This window comes from Hydra vulgaris, chromosome 07 (genome assembly GCF_038396675.1).
Source record: "Hydra vulgaris chromosome 07, alternate assembly HydraT2T_AEP".
NCBI lineage: Eukaryota > Metazoa > Cnidaria > Hydrozoa > Anthoathecata > Hydridae > Hydra > Hydra vulgaris.
In genome coordinates, this window is record NC_088926.1 from 30,715,569 (window position 1) to 30,725,000 (window position 9,432).

At 27.0% G+C, this 9,432-nt stretch overlaps 1 protein-coding gene and 1 long non-coding RNA gene across 2 annotated transcripts in view; both read left to right on the forward strand.

The window, feature by feature from the left end:
• The window catches only part of LOC101234502 (kinesin-like protein KIF2A), a 99,235-nt gene that overhangs the window by 8,777 nt on the left and 81,026 nt on the right, over positions 1-9,432 (forward strand). The gene's annotated exons all lie outside the window — the stretch shown is intronic.
• On the forward strand, positions 4,271-7,677 carry LOC136082150 (uncharacterized). The gene is made up of 3 exons (XR_010639436.1): positions 4,271-5,095; positions 5,562-5,687; positions 7,072-7,677. It is a non-coding gene; the product is annotated as an uncharacterized LOC136082150 (long non-coding RNA).

The following is a 9,432-nucleotide window of genomic DNA, read 5'->3' on the forward strand; positions in this document are numbered from 1 at the left end:
GGAATCTTCTTGAATTCATCACCTTTGAAACTCGAATCAACATTGTGAGGTAATCGTTTACACCATCGATAATCATTTTTTCTGCTTTTTACAACTATTTTTTTGATTATGACATTCTTTTGTATTATTTTTTGGTTTTCTTCAGCATTATTTTTTATAATATGACTACCCTCATTATCAAAAGCATCCATTTCACTTGTTGATTCACTTTTAGATTCACTTTTTAATTCATTTTCTGACTCATTTGTTGACTTATTTTCTGATTCAATTATAAAATCAACATCATTGTTTGATTTATGATGCACTGGTTTAATAATGTCAGTGTTTTCGTCATAACTTTCAGATTCACTTTCAGAAAACTCACTTAATTCTGGGTCGGGAAGATAAATAACATTAACAATACCTTGTTCAACATTGTCAGTTTTAAATCTTTTTTTATTATAAAACTTGTTAACCCTTATACAAGTCATCTAAAAATAAACAAATTTGATATTTATACTATATAAACATAAATTTTGTGTGAGTATATACATATATACTTATACAAAAATTATATATATATTTATAATAATTATATATATAAACTATATATATATTATATATATATATATATATATATATATATATATATATATATATATATATATATATATATAATATATATATATATATATAAACATATACATAAATATATATAAAAATATATATATAGCGTATATATATATATATATATATATATATATATATATATATATATATATATATATATATATATATATATATATATATATATATATGTATATATAATGTTTTTTATAAGCAATGGTTTTCGCATCTTAAGCAGTAAAAAAATTTAACCTAATCTTTGCAATGTTGCTGTACAACAACAAAGTAACTTTAATCATTTTTACCCATCCAAATTATAGTTTAAAAAAAATTAAGTGTTAGAATAAAACAATAATAAATAATTTTTATAATTTTATTTTTTTCATACTTTTTAGACAAAAATATATATGTAAATACAGACATAAAATTAAAGAATTATACAAACGGCTTTACTACAACACTTTCTCAACTTGCAAAACATTATTACATGCAAAGCATAGTCCAATCGAGCAGGAAAACAGTTTAAATTTAAGGACTTATCTGTGATTAATAATTTTATGAAGCCTGTAAATTAAATGCTACCTTAGGTTACTTTATTTTCAACAATTTTCAACTGTTGTTGTGCAACAACACCGCGAAGTAAAGGGTTAACCTAAATCAAAATTTAGCGTAAATTTGAAATTGCTGCATGCTAAATTTTAAATTAAGAAATGTATTATAAATTAACATACATGTAACATGGCAATAAAACTCAAAAAAATAGTTTAAAATTGTAAATAGTTTTTATTTCTGCTTTGCAAATTTAATCAATCATTATTTTTGTCAATATTTTTGCCATAGCTTATTGATGGCATAGTTTTAATAATATAATACATTTTTTTAATATAATAAAATTAGTTATAAAAAGACAAGCAATTGTAAATGGTTTGACTTGTAGTTTAAAAAATGATTAATTATGAAATCATTTTATTATCATAAATTGGTATGTTAAAATAAATTATATAAAGATATTAAATTAATACTTCTATGTGATGTTTTTTTAAAAGGAACTACTTCTGTGATACATCAGAAATCATGATGAAAAAAGAAAAATATTAGTTGCTTGCCATGTCCATATAACTTTTAGCCATATGGGTAAAACAAGAACATTGGGCAGGATAAAAGAGCGTTTCATGTGGCACGGAATGGTAAAAAATATCCATGAGTTGGTAATTTAGATTTTGTATTATGCATTATCAGAAAACTTTGATTTTTCTTATAATTATAGTAAGGTTTTGCTATACCATTCTAAACTCTGGTTAAGCTTATATCATGTGATGTTTACAGAGAATAAGTAGAAAGTTAAACTGGGAAACCAGGTGCACCCAATAAAGGTGAAGGCTCCATGGTATATGGTTGGCATAGATTTTATTGGCCCATTCAGTCCTATTAGTGAAGATGGTTGTAAATAAAGGTGCAATTGATTGGTATCAGCGTTTAAAGAGAAGTTTTAGAAGAAAAAGATAGAGGTGGATATAGAAATACTTTAAGAGAGTTAAGGAAAGAGGATGCACAAGATTGATGAAACATGGAGAAACACCATTAATTTTAATTTAATTGTCTGAGGATTCTTTAGCTTTTGTTAAATTTTGTAATGAAATAAAAAAGTATGAAGTACCAAAGCGAGTGTTTCTGTTTAACCATCAATGAAGTCACAACATTAGAGCAGATAAGGGCCCATTGTTATTATTCTTGGATATAATTATTTGATTTTAGAATCTTGATTTTACCTTATTAAATAAATCATATGTTCTTTTGATTTATGCGTCTAAATTTTATGCATCTAATATATATTAGCATCTATGTAACTTCATGGTGTGCGTATATATAGTACTTTTATAATAAGTCTATCATTCAGGTTTTCATGCGGTTGGGAGTGCCAAGAGTTTTGCTGTCAGATAATGGGGCTGACTTTTGTAATGAACTTAATAATACACTTAATGTATTGCTTGGTATAAAAAAAAATTCACAACGCCATATCACCCACAAGTAAGTTAAATTTAAAAAAAGTTTTTAAATAGGTTAGTAAAGAAATACGATAATAATATCTCAAGTTGTCAATTAGGTCAATTAGTTCAAATCATTTAAATTATAAAACAAATATTTTTTGATTTAAGGCTAATGAACTCGATGAACAATTTAATCAGATTTTGCAGAATATGCTAGTCAAATATGTATCCTCTAAAAGGAACAATGGAGTATTTTTCTAGATACCTGTGCATTTGTGTACAATACATCTTGTCATGATTCTACAAAGTTCACACTATTTCAACTGATGTATGGTCAACAAGCATATCTTCCAATTGATGTAGATTTCCAGACAGAATCTTTGGAAGAATTAAGTTCAAATTATTTTAAATTAAAGGAGCCATTGAGTATACAAACTCCACGATAATAAAGGTGTTACAATTCATACTACTGGCATTCATCTCAAAATTTATAAACCTTCAGACTTTACTAAATTGCAAAACATATTTGGTTGATTATAGCTCTTTTGATGAAGAAAATTTTGATAATCAATGTTTTAATGATAAAGTGATTTCTCCGAATCCCTCAGTCTTTATTGAATCATCAGACTCAATATCATATAATGAACCAAATAATGATAATTATGAGGATTTATATGAAACTCCTCAAAAATCAAGTATCTCTGGTAATGGCTCACCTTCAGTAGATGCATTAAACTATGCTCATAAGTGCTCCAAAGAAAATATAAATTGTTCCACTATTGGAGATACATATTCAGAAGTAAAAATAGAAGATGACATCTATCAAATGAATTTGGTTTTTTCATGCAAAAATAGGTGTGCTACAAAACAATGCCCTTGCAAATAGTTCGGCGTGGCATGCCAGGGGACTGTCAGGGTTTATGACAGTTTGCATAATAAGTTGACATTATTGCTGAAGAACACAGTTGCTGATCTTTTGTGCTCTACCAACAACAAAATTAAAATTGAATATGTAAATGTTCAGTGTCAGTTAAGTTCAGATGACTGTGGACTTTTTGCACTTTCAAATGCTTGTGAACTTTGCTTTAGAAGAGATCCATCCATTGTAAAGTACAACCAGGAAGATATGAGAAAATATTTGTTAAAGTCATTTGAAAAATTAGAGTTAACACAGTTTCCATCTAAGCTGCGGAGAGTTTCACAACAAATTTCAAAGGTTGAGTTTTTAGATATATATTGCAATTGCAGAATGCCAAGCAATGAAAAACCAATAATACAATGTGGGTTATGCAAGGAATGGTTTCATATAAAATGTGTTGAAGCATTAAAAACAGTGATATGCAATAATCTTTTATGGTGTTGCGGTTGTAAATAACTTTATTTTGGTCTAACATTACCATGTTTTGCTATATAACAACATATATATATATATATATATATATATATATATATATATATATATATATATATATATATATATATACATATACATATACATATACATATACATATATATATACATATATATATACATATATATATATATATATATATATATATATATATATATATATATATATATATATATATATATATATATATATATATATATATATATATATATATATATATATATATTAAAATATATAAAGGTTTGAACTAATATACCAGATAGATTGAGATAAAATAGTTCTTATTAAAATAATTAAAATAATTCTTATTAAAAAAATTCTTACTAAAATATTCCAATGGAACCAAAGTGATTTGTCCAGATAAATCATAAAAAAAACTTATGGCACAAAAACTCATATTAGTATAACTGGTTTATTTTTTTCAATTAGTCATGTAAGACCAAGTCCAGTAAAAAGATTTATGGTGATTACTAACCAAGAGAATGAGCTCAAGATGGAAACAATGAGTTTTTCAAAAGTTTTTTAGTGAGAGTGCCAACAAGTGAGAGTTAAAAGTTTTCGTTTTTTAGTGAGAATGCCAACAAGTGAGAGTTAAAAGTTTTCGTTTTTTAGTGAGAGTGCCAAAAGAAAGAAGAGTGGGTAGTTAGTAAATTTATCTATTATATCACTTTATTTAAATTTATTAAAATTGAAATATTTTTATACTTCTAATAAGTTATATAAATAAGTAAAGTACATATAAAATATATTAAATATATAAAGTATATATAAATAAATAAAGTAAAGTTATATATGTTAATTTGTTTAATTCATTTTCTTCAATTAGTAAATTTTTTTTTAATTTGTCGATTGTTAGGATTATATTTGTTGATTGTAAGGATTACATGCTTTGTATTAGTTTTATTTTATTTTGCTTACAAATATAAACACCTATTTTTTATGCTTCTTTTTTTATTTCCTTATTTTGATGTTGGAAAATTTGCTGGGAAGTGTCAAAGTTTATCTAAGTGATGATCAAGTTAACACTGGCGAACATAATAAAAAATAATAACTTTCTTGTTCAGTTTTTGAAACGTTCAACTCCTTCAGGTATACCTAATTATTTAAAATTTAAAATTGGTTGTGTAGTTTTTATATGTTACTTAGAAATTGAGATAAAAGTTTGCACTTTTCAAAATAGTAACAATAATGCATAGCTTTTTCTGGTGGTAAATGGTTTTTCCTAGTCCTGGTTACCAACCCATGGTAATCTTTTATTTTAACAAGGCTGCTGTCTTAGGTCTACGTCACTACTTGTCACTACATCATATACAACTACTTCTTTCATTGACAACTACGTGTTTCACGTTTTGCAAGAACAAGACATGTTAATTTTTATTCAGAATTAAATAAAACAAAGTTTCCAAATCTAGTTTCAAAATATTCATAATGGCCGTCTTTTAAGACTGCCATTATATTATTTTTTATACATTATGATTTTTTATTTATTTAGGTTTCAAATATGTTTAAAATATGATTATGTTTTTTACTTTTAATTAAGTTTCTTTTTCTTTAGTTCTACCTGTTTAAATTTCATTGAACTACCTGTTGAAATATGGTTTCAATTTGGTAAATTTTAATGATTTGAAATTTACTATATTGATCATTAGCCAATAGTTAAAGAAAAGAAATTTAACATAAGGTAAAAATACTTTGTTAACTGGTAGCATTGCAGATCAGTTTAAAGCTTTTTTGTTTAAATATATTGTACTTGTGATGTTAATAATGAGATTTTTTTGTTAACTTATGATGATATTATTTAGATTTAAAATCTAAATAATATCATCATAAGTTAACAAAAAAATTTTTGTTAACTTATGCTAATATATTTTTAATATATAAAACTTATGCTTCTAATATATAAAACTTATGCTAATATATTTTTAGATTTAAAATGTTTTCAAAATGATTCGAATGTAATAGGGGAGAGTGGGGAGAAATGGTCCACCATTTTTACTTTTTTACTAAAAGTTACATAAAAGCATAAATAACAACAACTCAGGGATGTTTGTTATATTTCTCAATAGAGTAACCATTTATTTCAAAATATAGTCTATAAAAAAAATAAAAATTATCATACATAAGAAAAAATTTAAAAATAAAAACACCACCCCAATATGGGGAGAAATGGACCACCTGTGGGGAGAAATGGACCGACTTTGAAAAATGTGTTGACATTGAATTTATTGAACGCTGTAGCCCGTGCCAGTGATGTGGCTTCTGACTGTCTGAGTGAAAGTTCTGGATGGCGTCTCATAAATCCAAAAAGCCACTCTCTTCCGGCCATTGAATTGGTGATCCATGACGCAGGGCATTTTATGTTATTCACTGTAGCCATTTCAAGGGCAAGAGCACAAACATTTTTTGTTGTTAGACCATAAAACATATTTGAGCACCTGTATGTTGCTAAACAATTTTCTTGCTCTGCAGTAAATATCAGGCTGTGCTGATAGTTGGGACACAGGCTAGTTTGTTTACTTTTTGCCCTTATAATGTTGTTAATCAGCGTCGATCCGGCAACGTTAAATTCTTCTGCCGCTTGTCGAACTGTTATGCCCTTCTCAACAGTAGTTACAGCATCTATCATAACTGACTCTGGCACTTTGCCTTTGTCAGTTTTTCTTATATAAACTCGAGGCATTTCTACCTGAGAAAAGAAAAAAAAAAATTTGTCATTAACTCTTTTGACTTTTAAGAATCTAGATTAGATCTAGAGCTAGATCTACTTAAAATAGAACCAGCACTAATAATTAACAGATTTATTACAGTAAAGATAAGACATACATCTATATAGATTCAAAATGCTAAGTATAAGCATATCATCCCTATAGAAATCTACTGCCAATCATGAATCAAATGAATGGGGAGAAACAGACCTCTTGTGGACCATTTCTCCCCACTGGTACCTGAATTGGTTAAAACACTATAAATTTTTATTTATTGAATTTGTAAGGCAAAAGTTATAAATTATTATAAAGAAATGTTAGTTTTACAATAATACAAACTTATCTTGAATTCTGATTTAGATCCAATGAAATATAGACGTGCAAATTGGTTAAGAAAATACTTGTTTTGCGAATGAAAGATTTCCGTATGCAAATAAAAAACGTGCATAAGAATTAAGAAAAAAGAAATGGTTTTTTAAAAACATCTCATGTTACTAAAGTTTTTTTATTCTGGTCCAAAACAATATAGTCTACTAGTTTTAAAATAGCAGGGGGTGTCCATTTCTCCCCATTGTCCATTTCTCCCCACTCTCCCCTACATACAGGTTCATCTTGGGGTTACTATTAGTAGATCCCTTTTGTTTTTTTAAATTGTTTTTTTAAGTACATTTATTTGCTAAGCTAAAAACATTAATTAATACAACAAATGGATAATATGGATGAATGAAGAATTTGGATAAATAACCAGTTATTGAAATAATTTTGAAATAAAATCTAAAAATGAAAAATTTTATTATTGCATATGGCATATAAATCTAAAAGCAAAGCTTACGTCGAATCCAAGTCTACTTATGTAATACAAACCCTATGAATACTTAAGTAAAATAAATTTAAGGCAAAAAAAAAACAAATCCGATGTACTATATACGAAGTTTTTCTAGAAAAGTTATGTATATAATACATAAAAAGTCCTATAATACGCATTAATACGTTTAAAAAATATGTATTTAAAACATCTTTCCATACATAAAAAGTCCTCCAGTACGTTTTCATACAGGGTTCGTAGCGAATTGGAAAACATGGAAAATTGGTTCATTTTGGCAAAAGTGAAGGAAAACCTGGAATAGTCAGGGAATTATTAATTTTTAATTAAATAGTCAGGGAATTTTGATAGAGAAAGTGACTTATTTTATATATGTGTGTTTTTTTCTCTTGCTGATACCATACAGTTAACTCATACAAATTGATAAGGCTTTTATTGTAATTATTTGTTTTGACAATCCTAAAATGTCCATTTATAACATATCCAATATAGCCGATGGCTTTTTTAAATGTTATTTCGTGTTAAAAATAGTCAGGGAAAATTGACTGATTTTTAAAAAAAGTCAGGGAGTTTTATAAGAAAAATTGCACAGCTAAACAAAAAAAATTTTTTTTTTGTTCCGAGCAAAGAATTTGTTTTTTGAATTGCATTTCACATTTTGATTTCAAATATGCAACTCATTTTTTACCATCACGTCAAGTTGTAAAGATATTTGGGTTCAGATGTTTAATATTTGGGGTAAAGTCCCTAATATTGTCAAAAAAAAAGTTGTTCAAAAGTATGTCAACCTGGGTCTCAAAAAAAGCGTATTTTCATAGAGATTTTAGAAAACATAAAAATTTTTCCTTAAAATTTTTTGGCAAAAAAATTATTTGAAAAAATGCTAAAGACTCTTAAAAAAATTTTAACAAAATGTTTTTCAGCAATAATACAAAAAATACTTACTTTTATCACAAACGAATAACATCTTTAAAATCTCTATGAAAATACGCTTCTTTTGAGACCCAGGTTGACATACTTTTGAACAACTTTTTTTTCGACAATATTAGGGACTTTACCCCAAATACTAAAGATTTGAACCCAAATATCTTTACAACTTGACGCGATGGCAAAAAATGAGTTGCATATTTGAAATCAAAATGTGAAATGCAATCCAAAAAACAAACTGTTTGCTCGAAACCAGAAAAAAAAAATTTTTTGTTGACCTGTGTTGTCAACGAACCTTGTAATACGTTTAAAAGATACGTGTTTAAAACAGCCGCTAAAAGTACCCTAAATTACACAAAACACGCACGAGTACGAATCAAATATTTACAATTTTGTTTGGGCTGTTACATTTAAATAAGTAGAAAACACTTATATAACTTTGTAGAATACACTAACAATTTACATTAGGCATCGACCTACAGGCTAATTGATTTTTTCAATATGTAAAATAATCTTTTATCACGCCCGTACCAGGAGCATTTTTATAGTACCATTGGGGGAGTTGATAACCTCTCTTCCCCCACAATTTTGGCATTATTTTTGCAGTGGTCTGTAATAAGACTTTGTAATATGCACTACTTACCGTCTCTTATAAAATAGTCATTAAAAAAAGGTTCTGTCAGTCCTCTCAAGTTTGCACTAACCTAAACTACATCAAAAAATTTTAATGAGCGCACTTGCCACTAAACAGTATAATGGTTTTTTAAAGCTAAGCACAAATTTTCAGACATGTCTGAAGCATATGCTCGGCATACAGCATATGCTTTAACTTTCAAAGAAATACCAAAAAATACTCTAAACTTTCTCAATAGTGGCAACCCAAATCATTTTAGGTACACCTAGAGCAGGATTTCCTAACCTTCTCTAAACCGTCCCCCAAAATATATATAATAAAATTTTCATTGACCCAT